Source organism: Centruroides vittatus, unplaced genomic scaffold, assembly GCF_030686945.1.
Source record: "Centruroides vittatus isolate TY-2023 unplaced genomic scaffold, ASM3068694v2 contig_970, whole genome shotgun sequence".
Taxonomy (NCBI): domain Eukaryota; kingdom Metazoa; phylum Arthropoda; class Arachnida; order Scorpiones; family Buthidae; genus Centruroides; species Centruroides vittatus.
Window position 1 is genome coordinate 2,289,693 of NW_027122643.1, and position 25,495 is coordinate 2,315,187.

General features: G+C 23.0%; 1 pseudogene; it reads left to right on the top strand.

Moving 5' to 3' along the window:
• Positions 1 to 25,495, top strand: part of LOC136985431 (cell adhesion molecule Dscam1-like) — a 205,500-nt pseudogene that overhangs the window by 27,169 nt on the left and 152,836 nt on the right.

The following is a 25,495-nucleotide window of genomic DNA, read 5'->3' on the forward strand; positions in this document are numbered from 1 at the left end:
GCAAGATAGTGAAATTTGTTGATGAAAATTTTAAGAGATAAATTTTTTCATCGCTTTATCATTAAAATTTAAGTGAATATTATGTTTTAAATAAGTTAAGAAACGTTTTAAAATTATAATATATTTATCATTAATATTGGAACGTAGAATTTTATCTCCTGTATACAATTTGCAATGCGTAATTTAAGCAATGAGTAAATAAAATTCTACGTGAATACTATTAATAATTTTATGAGTAATAAATATATAAGTTCGCTTATGGAAAATTCTGTTTATAATTTATGTACTTTTATTCAAATTATAAATAGAATTTTCTATTCGTTCATTGTATGTAACGACAATACATTTTTACACTTTAAAAATTAAATAAGTTTCGTAGTAGAAACGATGAATATACGTATAATGTATTGTTTTATGTTATAAAAATTATCTTAAAGAAATAATGTTATTGTAAATTTAATATATAAAGGTTTATTAATATAAATTAAATTTCGATTGTTAAAAATATTTGAAATAATATATCTTCAATATACAAAAGATTCTTATGATAATTAAAATATAATATACATGTAGATTCAAAATAAATATTCAAACTTCTGGAAATAATTTATTCTAATGTTGATTGAATTTATTACTTAAAAATTTAATTCTAAAGCTCTAAATTAAGTTCTAATATTTAATAATTTATATGTTATTATTGTAATTTATGAATTAAAGATTGATATTCAATTTTTTATCATAAAAACGAAATAGTACGTGTTACTTTAATAATAGAATAGTTATTTGAGTGCTTTCTTCTGAATATTTATTGAAAATATACACGTCTGTACATTATATTTTCTATTATTATTAAGCAGACGAAGGAAAAGTTAGAGATAGCATGATGAAATTTAAAGTTTCATCATGCTAAATTATTTTGTTGATGAGTATATCATATCATTCGTATCTTTCACATCATGCGAGTTTAATTTCACTTATAAATTATATCTTTACTGTATATCGTTCTAATTTGCAATGTTATAAACAGTGTTAGTCTGAGTTACACTCTTATAACGTTGCAAATTAAATATAATCACAAACTATAATCACATTACATATCCTAATTACTGCTATAGTCTTGTTACAATGTACGCTAAAATGCTGTAACCAAGTTTCGAAATTACTGGCCGTTTTTTAATATAATCTCTTATAAACAAATATAAAAATAATTTTGTAAACAGTTCTTTAACGGTTTACAGTAAAATAATCTTTTTTAATTCGTTTTTATTCTTTTATTTTTTTTATAATTCGCAATCGTATTCAAACAGTTAAGCAATTATATTTATCAGCTTATTAAATATTGTCTTGGTTCCATTCAAGAGTCCATTCTAGCGAAAAAGTGTTAGCTAGTTTGTAATTATTTATAAAAGAAAATGACAAAATTTCAATTAACACCGAGTAAAAGTGCAAGTGCCATTGCTTCTTCTCTCCGAGCGTGCATTCCGTTTCCGAGAAACAATTAAGGTTTTCCTAGGATCTTTTTTTCCTATTTCTTTTTCCTTTTTCTTTTTTTTCCCTTCGTCTTGCCATCTCACAAATTACTTCAAAACACTCTAGATATTGAAAGCTAAATACGATTTGTTTGTACGCAGGATATTAAGCCAAAGGTTATTAACGTACTGGTCGTCATTTACTAAAAAAGATTCTTTTCAGCACTCGCCAGTCGATAACATTCATAACTACTTTAAAGAAAAAACTAAAATGAATTCTGGGAAAGAAGCCAACTTACCTGCTTTGCTTTTCATAAACAATTATGAAACTACTTTACTAATGGAACTTTGCCCCTTTTTTCCTTACTTTGTTTTATTAGTTTTTTCCTTTATTTCGGAATATATACTTTTTTTTATTCCATATACATATATATTATAAATATAAACACGAATATAAATCATTTATATGCCCGCATCTGCGAGACTTCCTTTAGGAAAAAAGAATTTAAATGTGCATGTTTTTGATTTATTTCTTTTACTATAATAAGAATTTTTAAAGCAATTTTCTTTTATTTTTTAGGAATTTATTATTCTCTTCGTAAGTTTGTATTTGTTTATACTCTATTCAATGGAAATAATTTAATACAATGGGTATCACGAGTAAAAGATATACAATGTCAAATGGACCAAAACCAGATGACTATAGTTACTACTGTAATGAGTCTATTAAATCGATTATAAGGAACATATTTATCTCATTCTTTATACTTATCCGTTTTGACAGCTGTAACGATAATAAATGAACAGTTTTAAGCCATAATTACTCAATAAAATGTAATAAGACTACTCTTGTATAACTTTCAATTTTAATAAATGCACTTTAAAAAATAAGAAAGAAATATAAATTTTTAAATATTTTAAAAATATTAAAATATATAAATTTTGTCATATAAATCCATTAAAATAATGCGAACGTAGAAATTAATTAATTTTATGGTAAACAATGACTAATCACTAGATTAGGATTAAACAACTTTTGTGCATTTAATTAAATAAAAATCACTTTAATTAATTAGTACTTAATAAAATCTCTTTAGCTAAAGAATTCGACTTTTTGAAATAAGATTATAAATATATTCATTAAAAATTTTTCTGTTAAAGAATGGAGTTTCATTTGAATAGAAAGTGCATGTAAATTTTTTACACAAAAGAACATCAATAATGAAAGAATAAGCTTTCTATTACGAAAGGTCATCATTTTCTATTCAGTTAAAATGTGATAAATAGTTCACTTTAAATATATCCATAAGAATTTGACGGAGGGGAAAACTTACAAAAATCATCTTTAATTCTATATGATTGATTTTTTTAAATTTTTTTTCTCTTTTAACAACCACATTAAATAGCATATATTAGCATAAAAAGTGACTGACTATATTATTATAATAATCAATTATATTGATTAATATCTTACTCTCTAATTAAAATTTATTACTTTTTCACGAAATCCTCAATCATTTATCATTTCATTGAAAACATACCAAAGGTAATTTCTGTATGCATATATTTATTTATTAAAGAAAATTTTATATTTATTACGTTTGAACTTTTCGCAATGAATTATTAATTAAAAAAGTAATTATATTTAAATTAATACGAAAAATTTAATTATTTTATGTTTTAAAATAAATCATATTAATGCGTTTTATTTTTATAATATCGAAATGAATCTGTTAAGCTAGGAAAAAAAAATTAATTTTTTATCATGTGAGCCTCTAGAGAAAAGCTGTTTCTGTACGGTACGTGTTGTTTTCTGAATCTGTTGCACTTTGCTGATTTATGACGCAGAATAAAACTTTATAGGTTAATTTCTCCCATTATAGTAATGTCTGGATGTATAAAAACTCAAAACTCTTAAATTTAATATATATAAAAAATAATAATAATAATAATAATTTTATGATTAATTTTTAATACTATGTTATTTTTCTAGAAAGAAAAGTCTTTCGTGTATTTTAGAATGCATTAAGAAATATAAAATTTCTTTTAAACTATTATCGAGAATTTTTAAAAACAAATATATTAATTCAGTCTAGGGACTTGGAAAATTGTATGAATAATTTATTTTAAAATATTTAATTCGGACTTATTCCTTACTTTAAATGCAACTTCGAAGTATTCCTTTATGGTTTCCGAACAGCATGACCCCTGAGGAAAGCGAGAGTCTATTGATCATAACAGTAAATATTAAAGAGGTCAAAGAGGAGATTAACTAAGAAAGATCACACCGCGATCTGTAACATGAATTTTTAACCTAAAATTCCTTCATGCGACATCCTATTATAAGCCTTAAAGTTTCTCGATAATAAAATTTTAGAATAGACAATTCACGTCGCCGAATTTATACTTAATTCTAGCTCGCCTTAAGCTAAAATTAGGCATAAACTTCGCGGATACTATAATTAATTAGGCATTTTATGAGCACTTTATCTTAAAAGGAATATTTAATTTTTCTTACTGAAAGGTAATGACACTTGCCATAAGATGATTATACTGAATCAGTAAAATTCTAAAAATATCTTTGAAATAAAAATTGATTTTGTTGTAAAAAAAACAAAAAATGTTTTTAATTTATTATTTTTAATTAACTGTGGTTAAGAGTTAGTTTATGTTTAAAATTAATAAAAAGATTAAAAATAATGATAAAAAGAGAAGGAAATATAATTATAAAAGTGTCAAAAGTATACTTATATCTTTAAAATGTATAATATAAAACTTTATATCAAATATATTTTTCCCCTCTTACGTTAATCGTCAATTTTACGTTTAGTTAACAATATATCAATATAACAATAAGAGAAATACGTGGAATCGTTCATCTAAATATCAAGAAAGGTTTCTATAAAGGAAAAAAAAAAAATGCAATCTATGCTTGGTTGTCACGCGAGATGTGGCAGAATCAGGAAGATATGTCTGCCAGTTTGGAGTTGAAAACTCAAGAGAATTTGTCACTCTCAACCAGTGCAGTTGAACAGACTGTACCTTGGAACCAATAAGTTCCTTGCATAGATCGATTTGTCCTGGGATGAACAAAGTATGAATTCTGTGGGGAAATCTGTCAAGTTTGGCAGACATTCAGAAGTAAAATAGAAGAAATTTTTTACCGAAAGAAAAAATATATGATGCTCTTTAAACTGCAATGTTGATTGTAATTGAAACAAATTTAAAACCACTTTCTAAATAAATGTTTTAAATTTTCTAACGTTCATTTAGATAATAACAACTTAGAATATTTTACGAAATTTAGTGTTATAACCAAAATTCTTTACAGTTAATTATTCTCAGCATTTTATAATATCTATGTAAGATCTGGTGTTCAAGTAATTTACTTGATGGTTACTAAGTTGAATATAATAATTATCCTGAGTAGTTCAGAGAAAATTAAACTAATTTATTTTCCTACAAAAATTATAATTTTCAAGTTTGTTTTAATTATTAAAATGTTAATGATGTTCATATCTTATGTTATTTATATTTTATATGACAAATGTTAATCTTATACTACATGTTGGAATCTATGTACGGAATATCTGATTATCGAATTTACTACATCACTGAGGGGTTACGAAATTGAATCAGTATCGATTCCTTCAGTGTGATTAATTATATAAAAGTAAATCGTTATTAAAAGTGGGAATAGCATAAACAAACATTAATAATAAATAATATTTGTAAGTATGAAACGGCTAAACCATTAACATGCTGGCACAACCAAATAAAATGAACAGATTGGTAACTTCACAAATATTTAACCATATGTGGTTGTTGGATGTTTGCCAATGAAGAAAAAGGTCAAAAACCTAATGAAAGTCACTATCAACAACGATATTGTAAAAACTGAACCGTGTTAATGACTAGGATCTAGTTTCGACGATAACTTAAAACTTCCATAATTAATACAAAATTGCTTTTGATATTCGTCATAAATTTAAACTTGTTAATACGAAAATTTAAAAGAATAAATCTAAGAATAAAAATAAAAGCTAAAGTTAAATTGACCCAATTACTGTTTTAAATATAATCAATACTTAAGATGCAATAAATGAGATTACATCAGTGAATAATTACACAGATAAGAATTGAGGTAATTAGATTTACTTAAAAGTTCAAAGTGTTAAATTTTATGAAAAAAATCTATCTACGCATGTATATTGCGATGTAGTTTTAAATTAACAATTTTATTTTATATTTTTTTCAGCTGTCAAACAATATTACGAAGCACAAGTTTATGATGTATTCGTTACTAGAGGAAATACTGCAGTGCTACAATGTCACATTCCAAGTTTTGTAAAAGAATATGTTTCGGTTACGTCTTGGATTAGGGATGACGGATTGATTATACAATCAGATACTACATCAGGTAAGAATTTTTCTTTTCTTTTCTAAATATTTTATATTATGTGTCAGATTGTATAAATGTGACTACTTTTTATTTTGCATTTTTTATTTTTTTTATTTTTGCAAATTCCAGAAAGCATGTTTATATATATATATATTTATTATTATTACTAGATTAATTGTTTCTTAATGTAAATTTTAAGTTATTATTATCTTCTGTCTGAAATAGTTTTATTTGGATAAATAATACTTATAAATAAAAATAGCATTTAATGAAGAATTATATGCAAAAAAGTTTCTTAAATGTTATATAGATATGAATTTCTATAATATTTAAGAAATATTAAAAATACGCCCATTTTAATTATGTTATCACTTAGTAGTACTATAGTCTGCATCGCTGTTTTCCAACCTGGGGTACGCGAAGTACTTCCTGGGTGTACGCGGAAAAAATCTATAATAGCTGCTTAATGTATATAAGACTATTTATAACTATTTTAATCTGATTTTATTAAAAATAAATTTTAATATGTTTCCGAAATAGGTTATTTACAATACAGCATTAATTGTAATCCTTGTGGATAAACTACAGCATTGTGTAAACATTAGTCATTACAGTATTATTATTGTATTATTTAATTATTAAAAAAAGTTTTGTTATTATAACTTATTTTAGAAAAGGAATAAATTACCTGACTTTTGAAAGCCATTTTTGACAATATTCCATAACTGTTTTAAATTTATGAAAATTAAGGAATACGTGAAATTTCCATTGAAATAAAGGACTTTAACTAGAAAAGGTTTCGAATTGCTGCTGTAAATCGTATAAAAATATAAAAATTTAATATTTATTCTATAAGTAAACAAGCTGTGTCATAAAACATAAATATAAATATTACCGATAAGTTAGGAATATAATAATCATTTGCTTGTTATATTCCTATCAAAGAGAAGATGTTGGAGATAAAATTATATTTTAAAAAATTTTCTACAAATAAATGACTCTCTGTGTGCGATGTGATTTAAAATACAAGCCTAAATAGTAAACTAAGAGTGATTCAAACATAATTTAAATAAGCATAATTTCCTTAAATTAAGGACTACTTCCTGAAGAAGAAAATGGCTGCGGTAACTACTTTCCGGATTACTTCTGTAATTGTCGTTAAAATATATCTTAACAACAAAGCTGATATCTTACATGTACTGAAAATACTGAATATGTTATAACATACAATCTCAAATACTGTTCTGATATTTAATATAACAATAATTGTCTCTCTTACAACGACATAGCCAAGTTCTAAAGTTAGGGAAAACGAGCACATATAAAAAAGGTGCCATGGTACCAAATTGTTTTAAACTTATTATACATTTAATATTTTGTGTTTAAAATCAAAGCACAATAAAAAAAGTTTTACAGTAAGCTCCTAGATCCCAAAACACAATAAAAGCATCTGTGTTATTTAATTGTTTTAATTTTAAACGTAAAATGAAAGCCAGCGGCCACCAACCCATCACAGGAGATTGAGCAGACAGTTCAAAACAATGGAAGTTGGTCAAATAAAGTAATGACTCCAGAAGGCCATGCTATAAAAAAACCAAATAAAAAATGATGAGATTTGACTTCTATTTCACAAATTAACTGTAGAGATTTAAAAAAATTGTTGAAAAGGCACTACTTTTCAAAAATGTGTTCAAGGGGAGTGATGCTTCTCTTACCTCCTCATTAGCTATGCCACTGCTTTCATATAATTAATCGAGTTAAGTAATGCAATTTTTATCATTTCAGCATTAATAAAATATATTTATATCCTTCAATTGTAAACAATTTTAAATATATTTAAATATTCTTAAATATTTTAAATTTATTTAATATAAAGTAAAATATTTAAACTAGACAAGAAGACAGTTATATTAAATTTACTGAAACATCGACAGCAAATTCTAAACAAAAATAGAATAAATAAACCGATAAATTATTTGATTATATTCTATATGACAATATATAACACAGCAATGACTTTTATATAAAAATAATTTTTTATATTATAAAAAGAATATAAAATTTAGCAATAAAATATTTTTATTAACAGAGAAATAGCAAATTAATACGTCAAAATAAATAAAATTTATTTATTTTAATCCTACCATATTAAATTTTTAATAATAATTCTGGGATTTTAATTTTAATAAGTAAAAATAACTGCAAAAGTTTTTATATACTGCTGTATATATATATATGACTACAGTCATAAGCTTATATTTTATAAGATTTCATTGTTGGTTTCTTATTTATCTCTCTCTAATACTAGTTGTGTATAAAATACTTAACACTATGTAACTGAATAGAAGTATCAAAAGCTTTCTATAAAGATTCCAAAATATGATAATAGATAAGCAAATTTAAAATTCCGTTCGATTGCAACATACATGAGGTTTCCAGCTTTAAGGGAATTTACGAAAGGAAAAAGAATGGGGGAAAAAAATCCTTGTCTTTTCAAGCCATAAAAATTTATTTAATAGTTTCCGCGAGATTTTAAATCAAAATTTTTAGACGTATAATAGTATTATTTATAGCCATAATTTGTAATGTTTTCGTTTAAAAAATTTATTGAATAATAACAAATAAATAATCAATAGTAAATCTGATCGATAATGAATGTCTAGTATATTTTTTTTAATTTTTCTCTTATGTAATCAATAGTTTAATAATAAATTTCCATTAGAATAGTTAAATAAATTTATAGTTTTAATTTCGGATGTTTATTTCTTGAATAATTTCTCATTGAGAAACATTAAGTTGTAATTTAACTGTAACAAATACTTAATTATTCAAAATATAAAATAGCTTTGCTAAAAATAAATCATTTCCAAGTGTTTCCAACGGTTGAAGACTATAATTCTCATCTCATCACAGTTATCAGTAACATCTGGAAACTATCGTCTAATCTGGAAATATTTAATATATAATGTATTAAAGTCTACTCGAATTTATTATATGGAATATTTTTATTTTATTCTCTTTAAAAAAAAATCTCCATTAGTGAAGTAGAAATTCTAGAGAAAAGGAAAGAAATAAAAAGCTGTAGTAATGAAGCAGCGCAGCAGTTGCTTGGAACTTTGTAACAAGGACATAAATACTTAGACCCTGAATAGGCTCTAAATAGCTTAATTATACCGATGGCCTTCGTTCTTTCTCCACCCAAAGCGGCCGAGAGAGATTGTTAACTTTTTATAATCATCGTCGCAATATGGTAGATGAAGTTGAAAGACCCGGTTACAAAAAATAAAGCAGCTTTTAATAATGATTCGTGAAAAAAATTCTGATATAAACGAAGTTCCTAGCGAAAAAAAAACTGATAAAACTTTGTTCGGTTTCTGAACTATAACTCAATAAAATTTTATGTTCAAACCACTAAGAAAAAATTTAATATATCGAAAATTTGATAAATAATATATAATTTCTAACAATATATAAATCGCATATAGTATTATAATTTATAATTTTTATGTATTCTGTATGAAATTTTACTCTATGACATAAAACGTTTATATAAAAATTTAATATTAAATTATAATTTGAAATATTCTAAAAATTTGATTTATTATAAATTTTAAATTATTATGTATAAAAATTTAGTGTATTATTATTATTATTTTAAAAATTTAATATACGATGCTTGCATATATTTATAGCATAGATTTCTAACATAATTTAAAATACTCTGAATAAAAAATTAATGTATTGTGAGATTTTTGAGTAAAAATTTAATATACTTTTTCACATTCTTGCACGCAAAGTTTGTATACGTTGTTCTATTTAATGGTATTCCACACAATTGAAAATGAAATACATGTTCTAAATTGATACGCATTAAAAATAATGGGAGCGATATATAATGACGTTATTTAAAGAAAAATTTCAGTTTTTGTTTTCAATATGAGCATGTTTTCTTACTTGTAATGTTTAAAAAGAAATTATAATTTTTTGTTTTAGTTTTCTAACTTTAATAATATTTAATATTGATACAGTAGTAGAACTTATTGTGATGCATATTACACGATAAACGTATCTTTAATCCTAATATTTATGCATAGTTATAATCTGTTGAACCGTGAGTCGAATTAAGGTCAACTTCAATTCCTGCTTATAGGCATGCAAACAAATATATAACCGTAAAGAGAAATGAGTTTTATACGAATCGTGTTATAACTTAGTGATCTTGAGTTTCTTGGAAAGTATTAAAAATTTTTTTATTTATATATTTTTAATATTTGGATTTCTGAAGTGAAAATTTTTTACTCTAATATCTTCAACTTTTAATCCCTTTGGGAGTTAAGAATCTTTAACATTTAAGCAAAATTAATTAAGTTTCGATTATAAACAGTAAGATAAAGTTAGAAATATTTTTAATCGTATCAATGAAAGTTTAAAAGTAAAGGAAAAAAATTAAATGGGAATAGTCAATGTGTTTAAGGTTTAATTTTCTTAATTAAACTTCATTTGTTAAGTTATATATTTTACAGTTACAAATGAAATTAAGGAAAAATTGTACACTGCCATTTAGTAAATATCATCAAGTGTAATAAAATAATAAAAAAATAAAAATTTCAGGAAAGACCAATCTGTAAAAGGACATAAAAAATTGACAAATTATTTTCGAGATAAAATTTCCAAAAGTAAAAATTGTATTTATTTATTTATTTTTTTTTTGACCGAACTAAATTTTAAAAGGGAAAAGAGACAAATTACATCTTATTTTTATGATTGCAAATGATTCAATTTACACGTATAAGCTATTTTAATAGATCATTATCTAAATAGAAATCTTATTTAAAATTAATTTACAAATAACATCATAATAAAAATAGCATCTATTGCCAGAAATGACCGAAAAAAGCTATTTTATTTTATTTTTCTCTAGATAATAAAAGCTTGAAAGCTTTATAACGTTATTAGTAATAAGCTATAAAAATTTTTTTCTAGCTTCTTATAATAATAAACGAAAGAAATTTTTATAATAAATTGCTAAGTTTATAACTAACGAGGGAAATAGTTAAAATTATATATATCGCACTATTAAAGAAAAAAAATGTCAACATTTTTGAAAAAAATTTTGGAAATAAATGTTGTAATAAAATATAACCATTGCCCATATCAATTTGGAACAGCAGTGCTATTTGATTGTATCAATAGTACCCATGTGCCAAATTGAAAATGGAGAGCTCATGTTCTTTTTTCTTCTTTTATTGTATTTTCCATCACTAGAAAAACTTAGTTCCAACCGGAACTTAGTGTTCCTGCTGATACTTCTATTAAGAACTGGTTTTTTTAAAGTTTTCTTTTTGATACATCGAAGTACTCTCGAGTTTCTTCATCGCCGAATCTTTAGTAAACTTGTCAATATCGCTAAATTCATATATTAGAACTTCTATTTTCACTTGAGTGAGAAGAGATGTGTATTATCCATCTCATAACGATAACGTTAAAGGAAAAACTATATATATTTTTTGCTGTTATGTTTAGATAAAATTCGATAATTATCAAAATGAGGTTATTTTCTAACCGTGCATAAATTTAAAAAAATTTACAAAGTAGAAAAATCAATAATAAGATTCAAAAATTGAACTTTGCTTTTAGTCAGTTGGAAATTTTTCTGACCCGCGGCTTAGTTTGCAATTTGTTAGTTTAATATCCTCCGACGTTCAATAGATGGTAAGGAGTGATACTGCCTTTTCATGCAATCTTTTCAGGCAATAGTGTAATTTAAATGAAACTTTATCTTTTTTAAAAAAAATATAACAAAAATTAGATTTTTGGATACAGTCACTAAAATTAATACAGGTGAAGAATCGATTTTTTTTTTTTACTTCTTTCTGAATAATTTATTGGTAGGATTATTTTTTTCACTTATTTATGAAGTTATCTGTAAAAATTAATCAAAAATTCCATACGTCTATAATCAAATAACAAAAATAAATTTTACATCACTAAAATTTGTAAAAAGCAACAGCAAAAATGAAAAAAAATTATCACATATATATTTTTTATTTTATTTTTTAAATTTTGTTATTCTAATTTAACATTTCTTTTTCCCTTTTTTGGTTATTTTTGTATAAATTTAAATATACTTTTCTTTTAAAAATATAAATTCGCAAGTTTTTAAAACAGAATGGCATCTCATGTATGTATATATGTATAAAGTAATAATATATAAAAGAAAAATCTTAATAATGCAAATGCAATATCACTTACAATATTGCATTCAAAATAAAGATTTATTTTTTAAAATAAAAAATACATAATTCATTATTCTTAATTCTTTTTAACAACTTTTTTGGTTTTTTTCCAGCTTATTAATCAATTAATAAAACAATAAAAAATTAATTTATTAATTTGATTTTCCTGTATTTTCTCTATTAAAAATGTATTAAAAAATACTCTTTAAAAAAATCAACCCAAATTAATTTTTTTAAATAATATATTTAAAAGAATTATCAGTTTTACGATCTTATCTTTTTATTACAAAAATTACTTATTCAGTAATTATTAATCAATTAAGTAATTAATCAAATAAAAATTATTTATTAATTGACACTTATAAAATGATATATTTATTTAAAAACTCGAGAAAAAAAGTCTATAAAATTGCTTTAATTTAGATATTTAAGAATTTGGAATTTTAATTTTAAAAAAATTATTAACTACAAAATGTATCTTTTATTTTAATGAAATACATTTCTGCAGTTGTTTATTTAAATTCAATTATTTAGTAATAATTAAATATAAAAATCATTAATTATAATTATTCTAATTCAAATTAAATGATATAAATTCTATTAAAATTACTACACTAATATAGGAAATTTAATTAAATATTATTAAAAGTCATCTTTGCTTAAAATTAGCTTAATTAAACGATAAAATCATTTTTACCAGAAAAATTGGTTAATTCAATTTTCAAAGTTTTAAGCTTTGTAGAAGAAGAGAAAATAAGAATATTTTATTTAAAAATCTTGTTAAAATAACATCCGATACTAATGGTATAGGGAATAGAGTATAAGTTTACAATGGATTTTCTTTGACTCTATATGAATTTTAGCTCAAGAATAGTCAAGTTTCGCTACCTTTTTTTGGGGAAAAAGGATAGCATCATTAAAAATTCTATAAAAGGAGCCTTGGATTTTCTAGCAAATTAAAGTGCAAGAGAATATTTTTCTATAAAAAATCCAACTGAAAACTCCATTTCAATACTTTTAAACCAATATATTTTTTGTAAGGGTTATAAAACTATACAGTTTAAAAAAAATAAAAATTACTAATAATTCACGCTGTATTATATATTGCTGAATTTGATTATATATATATATATATCCAACCGAGAGAGAATTTATTATAAAAAAATTAAGATGACAAGATTGATTATTCAAAATTCAAAAATAATTTTGACACAAATTCTGTTCTATCGATAAATATGTAATTAAAAAAATCTCAATATTTTTTTTCTAATTTTTATCCAGTGTCGTACTCAATTTAATTTAGGAGCTTGTGTATTTTGATTGATCACCTATAAATTCTTAAAAACTTATTTAAGTTAATCAATCACTATATATTACGGTCATTATCAGCGTTCTAAATCTAAAAAAAAATTATATAAAAAATAAAAAGGCGTTTATAAATTTACCCACTAATTATAAAATATTGCTAATTAATGGAAAAATATAAGCTTTATATAAATTACCATAAATAAATTAAATTAAATTTTCTGATTTATAGGCTATATTTTTGAAAATAAGTTTTTTTGTTTAAAACATATTTAAACAAAAACTATTTAATTATCTTTCTATATATAGCTATAAATATCTAATTAAGTTAATTAATTAAAAATAAAATATTAACTAGGTTAATTATGAGAATATATTTTCTGCATCACATTTATAACATTAACATTTTTTTCTTTTACAAACATATCTACAAATATTATTAATTTAATATTTACATATTTATCATTTAATAACTTTTATATTAAATTATATTTTAAATTTTTCAATATTTAAATTCTTTTAGTTTTCCTCGCTATTTTTTATTTTCAATAATGATGAATATATTGATTGATCGACGGCACCACTCTTAAAAACGCTTATTTAAGTTAATATATCGCTATCGATTTAGGTTATTATCGTGGGTATGAATAAAATCTGACAAAAATGCTTGATATTTATAAATTTAAATAAGTGTTAGATATATTGTTCTTCAGCGGGAACAAATTTTCCGATTCGAAGAGGCTCGTACTAAAAATAAATCAATTTTCCCCCCTTATATGTTGGTAACTCATATATATCATTTTACATCATATGCCAACACAAATCTTTCTTGCTTTTATTCTTTTTTTCGGTTTTTTGTTAATATTTCCAGCTATAACTTGAATCTTCCTTATGCAGCATTTACCATATTTAATATAATTACTTACTAATCGTTTAAAATCGATTGATTTCAGTCGATAAAACGATTTATTAAATCTGGAATGCCAATTACATTATTGATTTTTCGAGTTCTCTGTTGCTTTCTTTTATGTAATTTTTGATAATTATGATTATAAAATTTATGTTTTAAGAGTATCCTATCTTTCCGTTATCTTAAATTTTACGAAACTAATTAGTTTTTAATCCTTAAGATTAATAATATTTAAGACTAAATTGAATTTCGATATTTCGTCTAAATCTGAATGATTAATTTTAAATGACACTTCCGGCCATATTTATGATAACTCATTTAAGACGATTCTGTATTAAACTCGAACACAATATATAAAATTTATCACGGATAAAAATATTTTATATTTTGTCAAAACTTAGTAAAATTTCCATCAGTTAAGAGGGGATTTTGAGGATATGCTTCGATGCCTATAGGCTTTCATTGCGTCTTGTGCAAGATATGCTTCGTTGAATTCCCTGAACAAGTATTCAGATACTAGTTCTGCAAGTTGTAAAACTTAGAAAACTTGTGCAATGAATTTTTTAAATTTAATTTGAGGAAATTTTATGATATATATATATATACGAAAATTATATTTTAAAATTATAGTAAATTTTCAAACACGTTTTCTAATTTTCTTGAATAATTGTAAGATTAAAGAATGCTAAACAGGAATTACTAGCATTCTACATTTATAGTTAAACAATGCTTTTAAGAACAACGAGTCAATTTTAATCCCTATCTAAATCCACAATTGGTCAAAATCCTCTTACACGTTTAAATTCAGATATACTGTATTCTATTCCTCGATAATGAATCGTCAGATCTGCAAACGCTTTCTAGTACAATAATTGTAAATTATGGTAAATTGTTGCTTGGAAATTGCTGCACTTCACATGTTAACGCTATTCAGCTTCTTGATTATAACTAAAATCGATACAATGCAACCCTTGATATTTATTAAATCTATAAACATATTGATTTTAATTCTTTAGGAAAGGAAAATTACAAAGTTTAACTCGATTTAAATCGGGTATTATAGCTAAATTCTGCATAGTATCTGAATCCGAAACTAATCACGAATTGTTAAATCTCTGAAGCATTTCTGTCTCTTTCTTGAATAAACATAACTGTTATAAATATAGTTTCCTCCGATGCGAGTTGTATAAATTAATCAAAACTCGAAATAGTTTCTGCAATATAAACTCAGAAAACATATTTTACTACAGAGAAGAGAAATGGATAATAAAAAAGGAGGAAAAAATAGAAAATTGGCAATTCGGAAGAACTTGGATGTGCATTTACAAAAATCCATAATACAGGCTGCATCCAAATCAAATTTCATAAATGTAGAAGAGTATTAAAATTTGAAATACAATATGTAAAAGTGAAATTTATTTCGTGATCTTATAAAAAAATAAAGAATTAAAACAAACGAAATGAATTTTTTAATATTACTTATAGCTACAACTTTTGTAAAATAAATAATTAAAAATAAATATATTTAATATTTTGGAAACTTTAAATACAATTTCAAATCTATAATTTAAAATGTAAAATTACGCTGTTTTAATATAATATTTTAAAGATATTTTTCTTAAAACATTAGAAAAAGATTCCTATTTTAGTTTAAAATTAAAAATCAGAACGATTTATAAAGTAAAAATATCTGTTCATTTAATTTTGTAGATTATTATTCTAATTATTACTTTTCCTGAAAGTAATAAAATTAATAATTGAAAAAAGAAACATTTTATATTTGCATAAATTACATTAATAGCTTTTAAGAATAAAAAAAAACTAACTAAACAAAGATATTTTAAATATATACATATGCAGTATTAGGTTACTTGAATGTATTCAAAAGTTTAAAAATGATTATAAAGCTTATTAAAGTTTATTTAAAAATTAAATATATGTAAATTAATTCTCTATGAATATATTTTTCAATTGTAAATAATACTATAATCATTTTTCATCTTAATTTATTTAAGAAAAATATATTAAAAAATCAGTGTTATTATTTAAAAATAAAAAAATATATATATATGGATAATAATAAACGATTTAACATACACAAAAATGTATTATTTTCATTAACGTAATGTATTTTTTCCAGCTCTAAAATACATTGCTTAATGCAATAATACAGTAAGTATATCATAAAATAATATATTTACTATAATAATATATGTTATATAAATAAATACATAAGATTCTTCTTATCTAAAAAATATTTTTAATATCAAATAATCTGAAAAATTTATTTCGTTGCACGATTCTTAAAAATACCTTTTTTCTTTATTAAAGTCAGCAATTGTTGACTGTTGTTATAACTTTAACAAGCTACAAAATTATTTCATACCATTATAAAAAATTGAATAAATAAATTTGTTTTTATGGTATTCTAATTATAACAACAACCTGATAGTTTTAAAATTATTTTAAAAATTTATTATGTTGAGGATGAAAATAAAGAGGAAAAAAGGAAAATTTCGAACGGAAGTGTTTGTTATAGATTACGGAGAATGGATATTCTTTGAGATAAACATGTAATCCGTGGATCCATGTTTATATAATAAGGGATAAAAAACGCATGTAAAATAAAAGATAAGGTTGGCATCGCTTACCTTACATTTCCTATTAGTTTTCCTCCTAAAGAAAAATTTTAACAACAATTTCTAGATAAATTACACAAATAATAAATCTTTCTGATTAATCTTTAGTATATTAAGATATGTTTTCTGATTTGAAAAACATTTTCTTTTTTAAATTTTATTTTGAAAACTTTAGTATACATCTACTTAGACATATATTTTATTTTATTTTTTGACATTTTCTTTAATGACTTCAACTAAAAAACAAACAGGAAAATAAATTTTCTCAAAAAAAAACAAGCACGATTCTCTCGAGGATTTTCAAATCTTATCAAACTTTTACCTAGTATCAAACAGTGAATACTAGCAGATAAAATTAATCATGATAACATACACGTAATTTTTTAGAAAATTCCATTCCAGAAGCGCAAATAAATTATTACGTAAGGAAAGTCTTAAATATAAATGTTCAAACTTTACACTTATATAGTTGTATGATAAACTTCATTATACATAAACTCAGTTTTATTAATTTTATATGTCGGTTTAAAATTTAATAGTAGCTACATCATCCATATCGATCATTGTATATCATGACTGATAGAAAATTCTGTACATTTATAAAGTAATATTTAGATAAAATTGAGACCAAACTTTCGGAAATCAGACGCCTATAAGAATAAATTCCTCCCTATATTCCCTATATCAAAATAAGTTATAAACAACACTGTTTATGGTTATATTTGTTAATAAAACGAGTAATTACAGTAAAGCCTTCATTAAAGATGCTCATATACATTAACTCATTTAAGTCTCTTTTAAGCAATTTTCCAAAACCTTAAATTCTACTTATATTGATCCATCGATATTTTACCGATTCAGATTTTTCTCTTTTCTCCTTTAATATATATTTAAATTATTCTGTTAATTTATGAAATAATTTTAAAACTAATATTCTACTTTTAATTAAATATAATTAATTAATTAATATTGAAATTTTAAAGTAAATAAATAATAGAATAATTAAAGAAATATTAAAATTAATTCTTGTCTCTCTATCATTAATTCGTGTCTCGACCGAGAATTATTTCCCGAAGTCATATTGAAAATTGTGTATTGATTTTATATTCTTCAAATGCAAATAGAATGAAACTGTCACTCCTGTCAAGATTTCAATTCCCTTAGATCAACGCTTTCCAATTGCATAAATTCTCTTGGTTATACGTGGAAAATTTGCACCCTTTCTGCAGATGTTTTACTTTCTTCTTATACAGACTCCCAAGCTTTAACAGTATATATATTTAGAAAAACCCAGCAGCAACTTAATGTAGCCATTTTCCAATTTACTGCTTCACAAAATTACTTTATAGTCATCTATTATAGATAATCTCTTCACTACACAAGAAATTTTTATATACAACAAATATATATTTTTTTCAATCAAGAAGTTTAAACACAAAGTTTGAACTATCAAACAATAATTTAGAATAAAGTTTGACGTCTCTCTAGGTAGTTCGCGTTTAAATAGTTTTTCCTTCTTTTGATATATTAAAATTTCGTGGAGTAGAAACTTTGTTTCTCTTTCAAAATCTCGTTTTTACGAGAGAGATTTTGAAAGAGATGTTTGTTGTTTTATGTTTCGCTGATTTGTTTTCATATTGAAGATTTTTATTATTGTATAAAAAGTAATCATTGATATATAATGGAATATTTTAATGCCATATTGAATTATAATTATTTTTTCTCAAAGGTTTTTTTTTAAATCCATTATTCCGATTTCCAAAACACATTTCTAACAAGAAAAATTTTCATTCATCCGTTAGCATAACATTTTTACTATATTTTTCAGAATATAGTTATAAAATATTTGTTAAAATTATAAGTAAACATAAAATTAAAACTTATTAAAATTTAATTTCTTTACCAATATTAATATTTGTTTAATTTATTAACGCGTGAATTTTTTCTCACTTCTGCCTTCGGTTGCCGGGATAGAATTCCAGATGAGATATTAAAACTACCTAGCAATAAAAAATACATTAATGTAAAAGTTACGGAATTCATTCTACGAAAAAATGATTTAATATTGGAATCTTGCATAAAACCTACGGGCATATAGAAATATCATCACATTGTGAAGAGGCCAGAAGCCAAAAATGTCGCCGAAGAACTCACAAAAATTCTCTTATTCTCGTATAAAGTATATCCATCTTTCAGCTGATATCTTTTAAATTTCAACCATACTGCCTTAAAGAAAAATGCAATCTGTGTAGGTTATTTCGGAATTGAGGTCTTCAGCCACAGTTCAAAATTCGATATCTATTTAAAGCCCTGCATCAGTATTGGTTGCATGGAGAAGTTTTATTAGCGCACTCAATTTTTACGATACACTGTACGTATCATTAAAATTTTTAATACTGAGCCGTTTAAACTACTTCGTTTTTATAATTAAGATATTCAGTTATATATTTAGCATGAACTATTATACAGTAATTGTAAAAATTCGTATATTTATTTTTAATCTCTAAAACAATACAAAGGATGTGGTGGCTGCAATAACCACCTTACTATTTTTAGTTGAATATGTTAAGAAAATGTGAACAATTTTTTCTCGATGATGATGCTTTAAAATGATATTTTTCGCATCTGACGATCGTGAATGATAATACTTACAGAAAGCATTAGATAATATTCCACGACGAACGACTGACTTAACAATAAGGTCCCACTTTATGAAGAGATAATGTTCGAGATAAGTTGAAGAATTAAAACTTTTTTAAGAAATAAAATTATTCAGAAAAATCTCTAGTCTCTTTCTTTTTAAACTAAGTTAATAAATACCTTTAAAAATCTAAATTTAAAATTAATCTCGGAATGTTTTCTCGAATATTTTTCAAACTACAAAGAAGAATAATTTTGAATCTATTTTGTAAAATGAAATCGTGCCGAATGACTTTCTATAGCATGTTTTTTTTATATAAAATTTCTCTTAAAAAACGTTTGAAAATTACTCTCATTGTTAAGAAAATATCGAACAATAACATTGGCTTTATTCTATTTTAAATCAGAAGATAAATGGATCGATTCTTCTATCATTTATGTATTCAACTGATCATTTTAAATAAATGATTAAATTTTAACAATACAATAAATATCCTACTCTTTTCAGAAAAGAAAATAACTGAATATAAAAATGTAAAGACCAGTAAACAATCCCAGGCATCTTCGAAAATGCAGTCAAGACTATTATATATAAAATTTATCAAGTTCTCTAACTGTTTAAATTTAATTAAATGTGTTCAAGCTTAAATCCTATTTAACAACATTAAGTACGTTATCTGGTATAATTAAGAGAAATTTTGAAGTACAGTAATTGTTTCATATTCCATTATCTCAATTTCCATTTCAATAACTGCTTACAAGACTATATCTTGGAATTTTATGTAATTAATCATGGAATAAATATTTGTTAAATTATCAAATCTAGACTTTAATAATTATGTGATGTTATCGATTGTTGATATTTTATCTTCGTTTTATAATTATTAGTATTTAACATACATGTATTTCATTTGAGTGTAGAGACGTGTAAATATATTTAAAGTTTTAGAGATTCCGCACTCGGAATTTTGATTTAAAAAAAATGGATTTTAGTAAAAGTTTATATAACAAAGTTTAATTTCCAAGATGGTAGATATATTAATTATATAATTTAACAGTCTTTGAATCAACGCCTGTTTACTCGGAAAATGTTTTGGACGTGTTTCGTTAAGTCTACATCTCAGATGTCATCAGATAAATGACAAAGGTGACATTTAATTACAAAATTTTCTGGTTTGTTATTTCTCGCTATTGAATTCTAATGTCAGCGATCATTTATTGTAAATCGTCAACAATATACTTCAAGCATATCAGTAACACGAGCAAAAATAAACTATTTTCATCAATTATTCAAACAATGTTTACCATTTTCTGAATATAAATTTATCTTAGAATTAAAAAAAAAGATACATCATATGTTACCTTATAATTCATATAGAGACAAACTGAAAGGGTAAAATTATTTCTGTAAACTGATACATATATAACTTCTTTGTTCCTACCTAATACCATATATATAGGCTTATGTTGCTTGCATTGAGCTTTCGAGCTTTTTTTTACCTTTTCTTTTTTATATAGGCGCATGTATAAAGACAACAGAAAGAAAAGATAGAAAAGAAAGACAGTAAAGAAGAGCTAAAGTAGAGGAAAAAATATCAAAAATGCTAAATTGCTATAAAAGTAGCTTAAAAATGAAAGCTTTCATACATATATCAGAGTTTTATGGTTCACCAGGGTAAAAACTATGTTTACTATAAATTTATGAAAAGAATATTATCTAGCAGTAGTAAAAAGCAACTATATACTATATTTTATATTATTTATTATGAAAATATATTCTCTTTTTCTACTATTAAATACTTAAAATATATATTTAAATACTTTAAATGTAAAGCTCATTAAATTATATGACATATATTTATAGTTTAGAAGTAAACTGGTATATTGCATTGTTGTTAATAAAATTTAACTGAAGAGTATTCGATTTATGCCCATGACAAAATCATGAAGCAGAAATTTTTAGAAGTTTTCTATATATTATATATATATAAATGTTAGTAATAAACATTTTAAAGTTCTTATTTATTCCATAATTATTTTCGCGGTGCTTTTTAAAGCTTTAAATTTGTTGACCGATAATAACTCCGATAATCTAAAATTAATGAAATCAAAAAAAGAAAATTGCAACAATTTATCCGTGTAAATTAATAATAGGAAAACTTTCAAGTTTGGGAGATTATCAAGATAATGTTCGAATTATCTAATTACTTGATGCTAATATATACAAAGAATTTCAATTAAGAGTTTGCTTTTGTAAAAATGATCTTAACGTATGCCAAACGGTGCTTACAAAATGATCCTTTAATGCTAGGTTTTTTTATTTTCTCTCGCATATTTGAATCTTAATTCTTAAGTAATTTATCTACATTCAGATAGCATAAAATTACTAGAGAGGAATTATATCTGACTTAATATTTTTCATATCTTTATCAAAATTAATCTTTGGCAGTTTTAATGGGGTGATTTAAACAACGAGAAACTATTTTCTAAGTTTTCGCACTTTTCTCAACTATGCAATTTAAATAAACTGTCAGGAATAAAAATTTTGGTTATAGGAATTTTAACAATTTTTTTCTTTTTTTTATTTTCATTATATTTGATATCGCTCCTTTCTCACGGAAATTTGATTATCTCGATTTTTCATAGAAATTTTCGAGGCATTTCAATTTTCTTTCTTTTTTTTTTCTAATTTACTTGTCAAATTTGATTCTATTTTAAAAACAAGCGAGATCTGTTTACCGTAAAGAAGCCAATTTAACTTATTTTGACTGTATTTACAAGAATATTTCGACAGATTTAACAAACAATTCAACTGCAGGTATGTTTTATATGCATCATAAACACCTTTGTTTCAGCAACATATTTATTTTTATTGTTTAAAACAATTTTATTTTCGTCACACTTTTGCATTGTTAAGATTTTTTTTATTAGGTCACATATTTATTTAAATTGCTGGGATATTTTTATTGCCTTACAATTTATTTACATTGTTTAAATAGTTTGTTTTTATTTTGCGTATCATTTTGCTTATATTGTTAAGAAGTTTAATCAGTAAAACAAAATAACGAATTTTATTTAAGAATGTTAGACAAGGTAATATAATAATTGATTAGCTGTCATAAATACTTGTTTTCCCAGTAATTTTATTCTAAAATAATTAATAGAGATAGATAAATTAGAATTGTATTAATTAATTAATTAATCAAGAAGGGATAAACTTTATCAGTTTACAATTTTAATTTGTAATTTGATGAATTTAACAGTAAAGTCTTGTTTCTAGAATAGCAAATATCTTGTTTCTAAATTAGATATTTGTATTCAAATGTACTGTACATGTCGGTTTACAAATATCATATTGTTATATAATTTATATATTTTATGAGTTGTATAATTGCATATCCAATGTCAATTTGGTTTACTGTAAATGTGTTTAATGTTACATTAAGTCTAATAAATTAATTTTATCAATAAGGGCTTTAAATGAAAATTAACAGGTGCTATTTTATATATAATTTTTAAAATGCTATGTTTTTATAAAATTTGTGTATTAAATTAGAAGAATATTTATATAGAATGATTTAAACTTCATTAGGAATTTTTTTATGGTTACATGTTCAATAACAACTGTTAGTTATATCATACAATCATTAGACTTGTTTCATTTTTATAAGTGTAATGTAATATTTTTATGGCTCACTTGTGAATTAAAGAACGACTGTTTTATATAACTGACAAATTAACACAGTTCTTAATCCTAATTAGTGTCTATAAAGTTAAATATAGACAACAAAAAGTCTTTTTTTTATAATAATTTTTTAAATTATTATCTTTTTAAAATTAGATAAATCACATGTAGAAATGAGTATTATTTTAACTAATTTATATATTAATATTATGTTTATTTTTTTTTAATTTTTACAAAAATAAAAGAAATTTTATGTAATTTAAATATATGTAAATTTTGTTTATAGGCTTTATACTTAAAAATATGTTTCAGTTGAGATTATTAAATATTGTGAATAATTCTTTTAATAATTATACAATTACCAAAGTAAACATTATTATTATGTCTTTAATATTCAATGAAAATTTAAACTTTAATTGAATTCTTTCTACTTGTATAATTTAATAATAATGTTTACCAGATTTCCAAAGTAAATATTAATAATGTATACGAAAGTTTTATAAAGATTTTTCAAAATGAAAGTTCAATTAATACGTTGTTATTGTAATGAATAAATGTATAAATTCTATTAGTTTAAACTTTATTTTAAAATTTGTTAAAATTTACATAAATTCTATCAGTTTTAAAATAATATGCATAAATTAATTATTACTGCAGATTTTTAATTACATTTCTACACGTAAATGACAAATGACGATAAACAAAACTAAAAATTAAATTTTTATAGAAAATAGTACAGGCTTATGTATTTTTATGTTGTTTGTTAAGAATATATTCAAAAACTTTCTTTAAAATATAATATAAAATATTAATAACTTTAGTTTTTTTAAAACAAATTTTGTTTCTGGGCTTAAGACAATTTAATATTTAAATTTTGAAAGTTTTCAGCTTACTAACAACATTATTCTTTATTTACATGATAAAAGAAGAGTTTGGATGGATTTCATCTATGAAAGCAAAGCTTTACATTTTAATATATACAAATTTTGCTTTATTTTCAAAATAATCTTACAATCCATCTATCAGTTGTTTCAAATCACTGTTATTTACTGTATATAGTTTTATACCGTTTTACTTTTTTTCAAATATAAAAAAAAATATAAAATACAATCTATATTCCATAAAAAAATATTATTTACAAAAATAGCATAAGAACTTTTCTTCAAAAAGTAGCAAAAAAGATACTTTTTCAAATAATACCTTCAATATATCAATGTCATCAACACAAGAAGGAGAGAAAAAAGAGGATTGTGAACCTTGTTATTTTAAAAATTCAAATAATTTATTACTTTCTGTATTGCCCTTTATCAAATTTTTCATAAAATTTACTGATTTTTGAATTAATTCTGTTATAAATTTATATTTATAGTCAAATTTTGTTGTTTCATAAATTTACAAAAATTTTACCAAAAAATACTTTTAACATTATAAAATTGATTTTCTTTAATGTAATTAAAATTTAGATAATAAAGAAGCATGTAAAATATGACTGCATAAACTATACACACATGACCAATAAATGCATTTACCAGCAGTACAATATATTATTATAAAATGTATTTAAGAAAAGTTTTAAATTTATTAATATTATCCTACCATTAAAAAAATATATTATTTTAACAAACATTTATTTAAAAAATAATAAACATAGAGAAGATTAGTTAAATTAAAGAAAATATTCATTCTTTTTAATACTGACAATATTTTAATAACAATACAAAGCATTAAAAGGATCTACCGAAACCATTAATAAGTATATTTTTATATTTACATTTTATATATTAATGAAATTTCTGGTAACAAAAATTTGTTTTTAGTAAATTTTTTTTTTATAGATCTACTTTATCTTTAGTTTAGAGGATCTAATGCTACATTATAAATATAGTTATCCTCTTTCCTGGTTGTTTATTTAGCCTGAAGATATTTTTGATCTTTTATTTTTCTCATCTGAAGATGAAAATATTTCTTTGGATTTGTTTCAGAAATTTGCTTTCTATATTTTTATACTAGAAAAACTATAAAAGATAGTGTATAATTTTTTAAAGTAAGAATTAATATAATATTTATTAGATTAAATACTACATAAAACTATTTATTTAATTATATTACTGCATCATATCTTCAGAATGTGCTGTAAATATTAGTTTTTTTTTAAAAAATATATTTATAATTTACTAAGATTTAACTTTATATAATTTTACAGAATATA